Source organism: Aedes aegypti, chromosome 2 (assembly GCF_002204515.2).
Source record: "Aedes aegypti strain LVP_AGWG chromosome 2, AaegL5.0 Primary Assembly, whole genome shotgun sequence".
NCBI lineage: Eukaryota > Metazoa > Arthropoda > Insecta > Diptera > Culicidae > Aedes > Aedes aegypti.
This window is the reverse complement of record NC_035108.1, coordinates 381603568-381616329: the sequence shown is the minus strand read 5'-3', so window position 1 is coordinate 381616329 and position 12762 is coordinate 381603568. Positions and strand designations below refer to the sequence as shown.

The 12762-nt window shown below is 37.2% G+C and overlaps 2 long non-coding RNA genes across 2 annotated transcripts; one reads left to right on the top strand and one right to left on the bottom strand.

Annotated features, from left to right (window-relative positions):
- Positions 1 to 7666: 7666 nt before the first annotated feature.
- Positions 7667 to 8112, bottom strand: LOC110675950. The gene is made up of 2 exons (XR_002499944.1): positions 7860 to 8112; positions 7667 to 7796 (listed from the first exon to the last, which is right to left on the bottom strand). It is a non-coding gene; the product is annotated as an uncharacterized LOC110675950 (long non-coding RNA).
- A 2580-nt stretch (positions 8113 to 10692) lies between these two features.
- Positions 10693 to 10946, top strand: LOC110675949. The gene is made up of 2 exons (XR_002499943.1): positions 10693 to 10841; positions 10899 to 10946. It is a non-coding gene; the product is annotated as an uncharacterized LOC110675949 (long non-coding RNA).
- The last annotated feature ends 1816 nt before the right edge of the window (positions 10947 to 12762 follow it).

Below are 12762 nucleotides of genomic sequence, written 5' to 3'. Positions count from 1 at the left end.
GCAGTTTCTAGAGAATTCTGGAATGAAAGCTTGAAGAATTCTCTTAAATGAATCATTGAAGGTAGTTTGTGCTCACCGCATCAAAACAAAGGTGTCACTGTAGGGAAAGTGTACCAGTAATGGCCATAGTGGTCCCCTATTTGACCATACGTCAAATTTGGATAACTTTCACATTTTAAATATTTTTGAATGATTTAACATCAAGATATATCTTAAATCTAACTACTACAACACACAAAAGTTTCCAAAATTTGAAGACATTAAAGTAATCACGTATGGCGAAATAGGGAACCACTATGTCCATAACTGGTACACTTACCCTATATGGGATTTACCATTGTGACAGCATTGCTGTTCTGTCAAACGGTGGCGCTATCTATGCTTTCCATAATGGCTGCTTTGGATATTTTAATGATCCATTGCTAGAGCTTCTGTGTAATTTTAAAACATTCTTAACATTAAACATCAATTCTCAATGTTGCTGCCAGCATTGCTCATGATAAAATAGAAAGGTATATCATAGGGCCATAGAGTCATGCGAAATGATCAGAGAAATGCCTAGGAATGAATGGTTAGGGGGGGTCTAAATAAAACCTAATCACTAACCGAGCCTGTGGAGTACCAGGGCGCCCTCTGCAGTATTGTGCCCTTCCTGTGCTACCCGGAGTAATGGCACAGGTGACCTTGTGTTTCTCCGAGATAATCGGCTGCTCGGTCTCTAGCGGGAGGCTAAATAAGGGTGGGATTAAGAATATGTTGCAATTCAATTTAAATTATCACCTATATGGGTTCGCATTATGCGTTTCACAAAGTGTATTCTGTGCTTTTTCGCCTTGGCGACTTTCAATAGATGCCGATCTGTTTTTTTCGCTGCTGGTCTTTTTCGTGCTGAGATTGCAAACAGCCTAATCCTGCCTAGTTTGGGTAGTGGCTACGGTTAGGTTAGCTTAGATCATATTCAGCATAAAAGAACATCAACGATCAGCTAGAACCTTACTTTCGTAGAGGGAACTTTTATCTAGGTAACCTTGTCGACCCAGTTTTTGCTACTTTTAGCAAACTTGAAAAGGCAAACCGTGCTCCATGCCCCGCGGATGCGTGCTCGTTAATAAAGCAATCGTTGCTACACTCATTTCTGAGTTAACTACCAGAGATGTATGTGATGTCACAATCGATGTTTCTGTTGGTGACCTCAAAAGGAAATACGTCCATTGTTCGGTATGTTTACCACATGATGAACCATCCCCAACGGATTCCTTCAAACGAGTTGTCAAAGCAACCTCAAAACACAAATTGAAAAAAATAGGTATCTTCGATTTTTTTCAATTTTTTTTCTGTAAAATTTCAATGTAAAACCAGATGTTTTAAGCACAGTTTCAACATGGTGCAATCTAAAATAAGAAAGTTTTTCTAAGAGCAACTTTTGGTGCATTTCTGAAAATTCAATTTCTGGCCGTAGAAAAGACGTTTTGATGCTGTAATATGATTCTTCATCCAAAAACAATTCAAAATGCTATTAACAATGATCTTCCTAAAACTAGCCGTTTTCTAGATATTTAGGATTCAATTATATTAATATCATAAAACTTAAGAAAATACGCCCGTTTCATAAGTTACTCCAGATGCTCCACCAACAATGTTACGTTTATCTCTTTCCACATTAATATCCCATGTTTTAAGGGCAGTTTCAACATGGTGCAATTTAAAATAAAAAAAATTTTCTTAGGGCAACTTTTGGTGTATTTCTGAAAATTCAATTTCTGGTTATAGAAAAGGCGTTTGATTTTTTATTTATTATTTATTTATTTTATTTATTATTTATTTATTATATTTTTATGATTTTTTATCCAAAAACAATTCAAAATTCTAATATCAATGATCTTCCTATAAGTTACCGCTTCAAGATATTTGGGATTGAATTATATTAATATCATAAAACTTAAGAAAATACGCCCGTTTCTTACATTATTCCAGATTCTCCATCAACAATGTTACGTTAATCTCTTCCCACATTAATATCCCATCTACTTTTTCTTTGACATTTAGACGGTTGGATGAACTGTTCGAAAGATACAGGATGATTGTTGGAATATTGTTGAGAATTAATATAAGTATTACCACAGACAAACAGACGTAACACTGGATAAATTTCCATCGCCCACGAATTTAACGATCAGTTTAAAATACAACAGTTTTCAAGTTCACAACCAGTCGCTCTCCTTCGTGTTTGACATTTCACACTACCGCCAAATAAAATAAAAGTGTGATTCTGCATCCAATCTTGTTGATGTCTTCAGCGCACTCATTCATTATAAATCGTAGAATAAGTGCACTGAAGACACCAACAAGATTTGATGCAGGATCGCAATTTTATTTACATTCTCGCACTTATGAAAACTGACTGCGCAGTCCAGTGGTGAACGAAATACCCAATAATGTGGGAAGAGATTAACGTTACATTGTTGATGGAGCATCTGGAAAAATGCAAGAAACGGGCGTATTTTCTTAAGTTTTATGATATTAATATAATTCAATCCCAAATATCTTGAACCGGTTACTTATAGGAAGATCATTGATATTAGAATTTTGAATTGTTTTTGGATAAAGAATCATATTGCAGCATCAAAACGCCTTTTCTATAACCAGAAATTGAATTTTCAGAAATACACCAAAAGTTGCCCTAAGAAAAACTTCTTTATTTTAAATTGCACCATGTTGAAACTGCCCTTAAAACATGGGATATTAATGTGGAAAGAGATAAACGTAACATTGTTGGTGGAGCATCTGGAGTAACTTATGAAACGGGCGTATTTTCTTAAGTTTTATGATATTAATATAATTGAATCCTAAATATCTTGAAAACGGCTAGTTTTAGGAAGATCATTGTTAATAGCATTTTGAAATGTTTTTGGGTGAAGAATCATATTACAGCATCAAAACGTCTTTTCTACGGCCAGAAATTGAATTTTCAGAAATGCACCAAAAGTTGCTCTTAGAAAAACTTTCTTATTTCAGATTGCACCATGTTGAAACTGTGCTTAAAACATCTGGTTTTACATTGAAATTTTACAGAAAAAAATTGAAAAAAAATCGAAGATACCTATTTTTTGCAATTTGTGTTTTAAGGTTTAATTTCGATTTTTTCATGAAAATAAGAGTATTTTTTTTTCAGTGTATATTTTTTTTACAAAGCCTATTTGATTGTCTACCATCCCTCCTCAGACACTTTTTCTCTGTAACAAACGGTTTCCGAGGTACATTTTTTTTAAATGGTTATGCTAAAAATACTTACGTCCTTATCAGAAGTTACTATTGATTTTAAATGGTCTCTCCACCAGTGGAAAAAACTTATTCTATTATATCGAAACTATGTGCAAAATTCTATTTGAATCCAAGGTAGTCGAGTTTCATCGTTTACCGATTTGGCGTGGAACCGCTCGCATAATAAATTCAATATTCTTGCATGGTTTTAAACATTGGTTTCCGATTTCAAATATTTGCAAAACCGAGCCAAATGTATTGAGGTGTCTTAAAGGGAGCTGTTTTTCGAGCTTGATTGCGGAAGAGAAATTTCCATAGAACTCACTGGATTTGAACCGTATAATTTTCTATTTCCAGTCTAACTTGAAGCCACTAAGCTGAAGGTTTCATCAAATAATAATAGGATATTTGGATTCATCTCTTTTAGATTTTGGGGTAACACATCTCCAGTATGACTAGCGGCCCTCAGGAAAAACGTCTTCGAAAAATTTAAATTCGTCTATCTCAGTAACAAGCAATAATTTCGAATTTTTTTAAAGTTGTATTTTGTGTTCACATATAGGTGTATTATAAAAGTACATGGACATCAATTTTTCATTGTTTTCAATGCGAGATCATCTTTCCAATATTTTGCTGTTCGGATAATTTGCGGACACCCTGTACGCTCGGCTTTTATAATAAAACTTTTAGACTCCTCCCTGTGTCTGTTTACGAGAATGGCACAAATATGTATATTTTTAGATTTACAGTTACACCCCAAAGAAGTACCACTACATTATGATCCATTTGCTTCGCCGGAATCTAAGAGCAGCGATGTGTAAAAACACATTCCAATGCAATATCATGCATTGCGATCTGCACATAGAAAGCGCAATTCAACGACTAATACCGACACACACATTCCACACGGGGCCGGGAACGAGTGGCTGCAACAACCCCCACAACAATACCGTAAAAGTTAAATGAAAATCGTAAACTATTTTCCGAGCCATTTCGCCTTCGCAATCCATTTGAGGCTAGTAGCTTTTTGCGCCACACACGAACCGCTTCACCGCTGCTGCTGCTGCTGCTTTCAAGAGAGAAAAACTTCTGTCAATAGCGTTCGATCGTTAACGAACATCCATTTTATCTCCTTTGGAGTTTGAAGATGCGCTTTTCCCGGTTTTACCACGCCGACGGTCCATTGATCCAGTATTTTATTTTTGAAATTTGTGCAACGAGGAAAACAAGGTTCTGCTGCACTGCCCGTAAAAGCATAACTGATTCATATGGGTTTTCGTACTAAAACCTTTTCTGATCGCAGCATTAATTTTTCGATGTATATACAGTCAACTCTCCCTTACTCGTCGAGATTGAAATTCTAACGCGTGAAATAGTTAAACTTTAACACATTTAACTACGCGACAGTTTTTGAGCAGTCTTCAAATATTGCTCATTTTTCAATTTGACATGGATTTTCAACCTTCATTTTAAAACGAGCATAGTCAAAATCTTAGAATATATGAAATTTATTACAATTGGAGAATATTTAAAACATTTAATTAAAATATGAGAAGATAAATTTCAAACTTTTACCGCTATTTTCTCAATTTCTACTCTTTCCATATGGGAGATTTATGCATTTATATGCAGTGCAGATAGAGCATGAAAAAAGTGTGCACGGACCAATAACAGAATGCTTTCAGCACCTAGCGTTGTTGTGCATGCTCGAGTCCCCGGCTCCAATCGGACACATCTGTTCACTGGTCAAAGGCCGCTCAGACCGAGGAAAAGTAGTATAAAAGTCAATTATTTTATTAGATGCTCGTTAAATTAGAAAAGTGTTGCGAGGAAGAATGCTATAGCAGAGAAACGAAATTGGAAAATTCATTAATGGGACTAACTCGAAAGTGTGAACATGGCAAGGCAGTTTTGTTTAGGATCGAACTAAAGCTAATAGGTTGACTTAATGTCAGTATGTGATGTTGTATTCGTACTCTGTTCCACATACATATGGAACGCTACTTTTAGAGCTAATTGTTGGTTCACATAAAGCTGAATCTAATATTCAAAGCAAAATTATTGGAAAAATATATCAAATTATTTGGATTAGATTAAATCTTTAAATGGAAACTTTCTCAAAAGCTCATGCATGCCTTTATCGGAATGATTTTCCACCCATATAAATCGTCGCATTTGCATCCGCATCAACACCATTGCCGGGAAAATTGACGATTCTGCATCCTGCATCCCCGATGCACCGCGGTATGCGTGTTGGAGATAAGGTACCTATGTGAAAAATCAGCAAACATTCATACAGTACTTCATCAAGCATGTGCTCGGCATAAATCGTTGAGTGATCACATAAATAATCTACGTAAACAACATTTACCCTCACTTATCCACTCTCGAGCACTCGAGGCTGCAGATCGGGTCTGAGTGGAAAAGACGTTAGCTCCTGCTTATGCCTCCTTCGGAAATCTTTTCGAATCCGAACGCCTTTGCCTGGGGACATATTTTCCTTTCCTTTTCTTTTTTCTCTCCATTTCTCTAGGGTCCTGCATGTCCAACTAACAGTCGATGGTGAGAAACGTTCATCTAGAATACGTCTTAGTACTTTCAATCTCCCCATTGGGCCCGACCGTTCGAAGGTTTTTGTAAAGCGTAAAGCTTACTCCCTCAGCAGTTGCATACATGAGTAATTTGGGTCAATTATTTCCAAAAATTTTTTCTACTCTTGATGAGAAGGTAAATCGAAGCCATGCCACAAATTTCCAAGAGCGCACACCTAAATAACCAAACTATGGCTATGAGATGAAAATTTAATCGATTGGTCACCATAAGCGAATTACCAATCGATCAAATTCAATCAAGTGCCTTGATATGTACTACATTTCACATATTGGACGATAACCTTTTTTTTCTATCTTTTTTAAGGAATTTTGTAGCCCTGGGCTTCATCTTGGGACCAACGGCTTTACTTCCCTTCCGAAGGAAGTCATCACTATAACTCTTTCGTCATAAGTGATCATCTCGGGGATGAGATTCGATCCCAGATCCTCGGCGTGAGAGGCGTTTGTTCTAACCCCTACACCAGGTCCGTCCCCTTGAAGAACGATAACCATGTAGGGGGATTAGGGGCATAATGAACATACGGGGCGAAATGGACACCCTCTCAATATCTGATAATACACATATTTTATCAAAAGTTCATTCACTGCATGAAATCTGTAATGCATTTGAAATGCTTGACGGTAAAAAATTTTATTTTTTGCTTCAATTGTTCATTAAAATTTGACTTAAAATTTTTCTCAGTTTCAAATTGGCGTATAAGCAAGACCGTGGAAGAATCTAATTTTTGAGCAAAGTAACGAACCCAGAAAGGTTCTTTTTAGCTATTATGATTGATGGAGAGTCCTTTTGCATATCGGAATGGTTGACAGTCATTGAATATGTTGGAATAACTAAATTTCATACAGGTGTTCATTTCGCCCCGATGCCTTTTTACCAGCCTTGTTTTCGACCCAATTTTCTATCTCGCTTTTCTGACATATGATATAATTTTTATCACTATGAATGAATGTGGCACGTCGTACTAACATCAAACTTGAAAACTAGCCGGGGGTAAATTAAAAACATTGCCATTTAAGGGTCTTAAAACGAACATTTGCTTAACGTGTCCATTATGCCCCTAATTCCCCTACGATTATCATAATAATAATATTCTTAGATATTTTTTGTTGAAACAGTCAGAATGGATTTAAACATGCGCTATAATTCATCTACCAGGCGTTGGAATATATTAGTATGTATGAAGATCTTTATGAACCTAGAGTTAAAATACCTTTCTACAAATGAATCCCGGTTTTTACGCGCTATTTAATTGTTTCTTGAGATGAGCAAACAAAGTGTTTTCAAAGCATCTAGAAACGATGTGTGGGGATACACACTGAGTTGAAACTAGACAAAAACACCTTAGTTGAATTTCAGCGAATGATTTTTCCCAAAATAAAAACAAATATATACACATTTAATTTAGAATGCCGAATCTCAACTTATTTTAACCGAGATTTGCACAGCCAAGTAGTCGGCAAACATATCTCATGAGTTCTCAGCAAATAAAAGCTGAATGTCAGTTAATCGTGCTTCGTTACTATGCAATCTGAAAACTTCCTAGCTGTATCTCGGTTGAAATTGAAAAAAACGAGATTTGCACTGTGCACTCGTGGTAAAAACTTAATGTGTTAATATGCGGGTGTTCTTATATGTCGTACAGCTAATTATTGTATGGGCAAGCGTCATGTTCTTGAATGCTCTTTATCCAAAAACTAGAATTGCTGACATTATCACATTTACTTCTTTTTAATATAGGCTGTTCTTTTGAGCTACTGTTGTGATAGTTATTGACGTTAAATCCAATGTGTTGATCTAGGATACTCGACTGGAAGGATTTTAACTGTGATTTTATGGCTTTCTCAGTCTAGGGAAATCAAAACGGAAAGTTTTGTTTTGCCCAACGTTTCGGCACTCTGTATTTGGCCTTTATCAAGGGTAAACTAAAATAGAAAAAACTTATTTTTACAACATAAAACACACAACATAATTAAATTTACACCTACACTGTCTACCGTTTTTCGTTTTTAAGCTTATTGCCGTTATGTTTAAGGGGGGCTTCTTGTATTCCTATAAATATTGCGTATGTTAACATTGATTACTCGGGACATGTACGATGAGACTTACAATACTATTCATTTGGTTTGGGTGAACGGATTTGGGACACTTTTTCACTATTAAAAATGACATGCACTACACTGATCTACGAGACACTGTTCAACTGTTATTTTGAAGATGGCGTAATGTTACTGTTCTAACTGTTCGAAAGTTTCTGTGCTACTATGCTGTGAGTTATTGGTAGCTTGCTCTCTGAGAGAGTTAGCTCTTTTGATAGTGTGTAATATTCCGGCGTAAGCTGTATTGAGGCCATCTACGTTTGTACGGAAATTTACAGTTTTGGGTGTGTTGTGTATGTGGCACATCTCTAACATTGGTAGCGCTGACGATCTTAGAGTACGATCTACTATTGTTGTACTGTCAAGATTGAATGTGTGGTAATGATCTATAATATGTTGTATGAGGGCTGTTTTTGCGTGTATATTGCTGTCTGTAGGGGTATTGGCAATCCTATTGATGTCAGATTTATGTCCACTGATTCGTTTTTTCAGATGATTGGTTGTCATACCGATGTAAACATTGTCACAGTTGTTGCATGGTATCCTATAGATGATGTTATGTTGTTCACTTTGGAGTATTGGATCTTTTACCGGTTTTAGCAAGGATTTTACTGTTTTGATGTTACGTGTTGTTATTTTTATCTGACTGTAGTCTTTTTTCAGGATTGTGGAGATGGTACGAGTGAGCCGTGGGATGTTTGGCATCGATCGATATTTTACTTCGCTGATTTGGTGGTGACTAACTTGTTGTGGACTGATGATTGGCGGATTTTCTGCTGTTCGGTCAATGGTCGAAATGTGTGGGCTAGATGTTGATGTTGGACTTGGTGGCGGCGTTGCAGTGGACGATGGTGGCGACAACAAAATGCTAGGATTACTCAACAACCCAACGTATAAGGTCCTTCGCAATGATCCAACAAACAGTCTTCAGAATACAACCAACACCATGGCCAAACGACTCCACAATCTCAAACTGATCGATCATCAAACCCTACGTACTCTCGTCACCCACACATCCACCTGCCCACGCATCTACGGACAGCCCAAAGCCCATAAACCAGATTTACCCTTACGTCCAGTGGTTCCCAACATCACTGCGCCCACGTACCAGCTTTCCAAATTTATAGCGACAATATTGAAAAATAATTTCTCCAGTCAGTACAACATCAGAGATAGTTTCACCTTTGCGGAGTACATCAATACCGTTACAATTCCATCGGATCATGTCCTAGTATCATTCGATGTGGTGTCACTTTTCACCAACATTCCCAAAGAATTAGTGATTCGGAGTATAATGTACAGGTGGTCCGACATTAGGGAAGGAACAAAAATCAATCTTGATTTGTTTCTTGAGATGCTAGAACTATGCATCAATAACAGCTATTTTCGCTTCAGAGATAAATATTACAAGCAAACGTTCGGGACCGCCATGGGCAGCCCACTATCACCAATTTTAGCAGATTATGTCATGGAAGATCTGCTAGACACGGTTACCAAGAGGTTGAAGTTCACCATACCGGTTTTGAAGAAATACGTTGATGACCTTTTCCTCGTATTACCAAGATCTGAAGTACAAACCACTCTGGACACATTCAACCAATACAATCCCCACCTACAATTCACCATCGAAACCGAAAACGAGGGTAAATTACCCTTCCTCGACACGCTGACCATTCGTTGTGAAGACAATTCGCTTAAAACCAGATGGTACTCCAAATCCATCTCATCTGGCCGTCTTCTCAACTACCACTCTTTCCATCCGATCAACATGAAACTCAACGTAGCATCCAACTTCATCACCCGTGTGATGCAGATAACCACCTATAATCCGACATCAGAACAGCACAAACACCAAATCTTCCAAATTCTAAGGCAGAACGATTACCCTTCATCGCTAATCAACAGGATGATCAACCACATCAGCCACAACAAACTCCAAGCACATTCCAACCATGATACATCAACCACCGAGCACAATTCGAACCGTCAGCATTCACCACAAATGACCAACCATCACCCACCACCGCCACCATCGTCCACTGCAACGCCGCCACCAAGTCCAACATCAACATCTAGCCCACACATCTCGACCATTGACCGAACAGCACAAAATCCGCCAATCATCAGTCCACAACAAGTTAGTCACCACCAAATCAGCGAAGTAAAATATCGATCGATGCCAAACATCCCACGGCTCACTCGTACCATCTCCACAATCCTGAAAAAAGACTACAGTCAGATAAAAATAACAACACGTAACATCAAAACAGTAAAATCCTTGCTAAAACCGGTAAAAGATCCAATACTCCAAAGTGAACAACATAATATCATCTATAGGATACCATGCAACAACTGTGACAATGTTTACATCGGTATGACAACCAATCATCTGAAAAAACGAATCAGTGGACATAAATCTGACATCAATAGGATTGCCAATACCCCTACAGACAGCAATATACACGCAAAAACAGCCCTCATACAACATATTATAGATCATCACCACACATTCAATCTTGACAGTACAACAATAGTAGATCGTACTCTAAGATCGTCAGCGCTACCAATGTTAGAGATGTGCCACATACACAACACACCCAAAACTGTAAATTTCCGTACAGACGTAGATGGCCTCAATACAGCTTACGCCGGAATATTACACACTATCAAAAGAGCTAACTCTCTCAGAGAGCAAGCTACCAATAACTCACAGCATAGTAGCACAGAAACTTTCGAACAGTTAGAACAGTAACATTACGCCATCTTCAAAATAACAGTTGAACAGTGTCTCGTAGATCAGTGTAGTGCATGTCATTTTTAATAGTGAAAAAGTGTCCCAAATCCGTTCACCCAAACCAAATGAATAGTATTGTAAGTCTCATCGTACATGTCCCGAGTAATCAATGTTAACATACGCAATATTTATAGGAATACAAGAAGCCCCCCCTTAAACATAACGGCAATAAGCTTAAAAACGAAAAACGGTAGACATTGTAGGTGTAAATTTAATTATGTTGTGTGTTTTATGTTGTAAAAATATATTTTTTTTCTATTTTAGTTTACCCTTGGTAAAGGCCAAATACAGAGTGCCGAAACGTTGGGCAAAACAAAACTTTCCGTTTTGATTTCCCTAGACTGAGAAAGCCATAAAATCACAGTTAAATCCAATATAAGATAAGAAAGTTTTGTTTTAAAGCAGTTTTTTACAAGCTATTTTGTTGAGTGTTACTGCTATTTTTTCATCAGAGAATCAAATTTCTTTTGTGACAAATTATGCTCATGAATGTTAGCTGTATCGTGAGCCCGAATGAGCCATTTCTCGAATAGTACAAGATACAGTGCAGTATATTGTTCAGCGGACAAAAAATGTTAAGCATACTGTTGTGAGAGATTCATGTATGCGTCTCTAATGTAAACTTAATGATGCTGGAAATTCGTGGGTAGAATTTTCATCATATACAGTCGATGCTCGTTATAACGACAAATTTTATAGCAACAAATCTCTCTATAACGACATTTCCGATGGTCCCTTTAAATTCCCATACTAATTTCAACTTTTATAGCGACATTTCTCTGTTTCGACCGTTCTCTATTGCGACATTAGTGTTATATTCAATAGTCACTCAATATAATGACATTCGTTTAGCTATTTTAATACATATTATGATCGTTTTATTCCTCCATGCTCCATAACGACATCCAACTTCATTATAACGACGATTTCATAGCGACATCTCCGTATACCAACGGTCCCTTGCGATGTCGCTATAACGAGCTTCGACTGTACTTTCCTTTCTTTTGTATTTCAGATATTTTTTTTTTTCAAAATATCTTGTTGGCAACTATCTTATTTTTCTTCCTTTTCTGGGACAGTGCCTGTTTCTCAGCTTAGTGGGCACTTAGGGGGACTGGGGGTAGTTTGCCCACGTTAAGGAGAACAGCGATTTTAGATGTGAAAAACATTATTTTATGCTCTTTTTTTATTATGGTCGGATAGACAAACATGTTTTCTACCAAATAGTAGAAACAGCTATCCATTCTAACTTTTCTGGGGTTTATAAATTAATTTTTAAAAAATGCTTGCTTAAGTGCATATGTATTGTTTTGCGGGGTAAAACGCCCCGCTTGAGTTCGGCGTTAGCCATGCTGTAAACGAACGCACACAATCATGCATGTATATGTGTTGCATACATCCGGGCGTTTGTTCAGATGTTATTGTTCAATAATAGTATACATGCTGATGCGAAAAATGTACATTTGTAAGGTTCCAATTTTTGTGTAACTTCAACGTGGCATTACGTTTGGTAGAATTTGAATTCAAACGGCTGTTTTGGTGTTATGATATAGGGGTGGGCGTTTTGCCCCCAGAGTTGATTAAAGTTTAGGTCCTTCAATAAGCTTTTTGAGGGCAAATTTAACATATATTTTGCACGTAATACAAACTATGACAGTGCACAAGTTGGCTCTTGGCAATAGTTTCAGTAATTTGGTTATTTATCGACCTAAAAAATGACATTGAAAATCGCACAAAATTGCAACGAAAACAGCGAAAAACGTTTTTATACGATTTTATCGATTTGGTTGAGAAAAACACATAAAAACATATTAGGAAAAGCATTTTCATCCATTTTCTATGATCTAGGGTGAAAAAAAGCATTGTAAAACTCATCATTCGTCCAAATCGATGGTGGCGCGTTTTGCCCCCTATGGGCATATTACCCCCAGTTCCCCTACGCAATTCAAGGATTCATTCACAAACTTCATAACGTCCAAAATGGCCTGCCCATCCTCT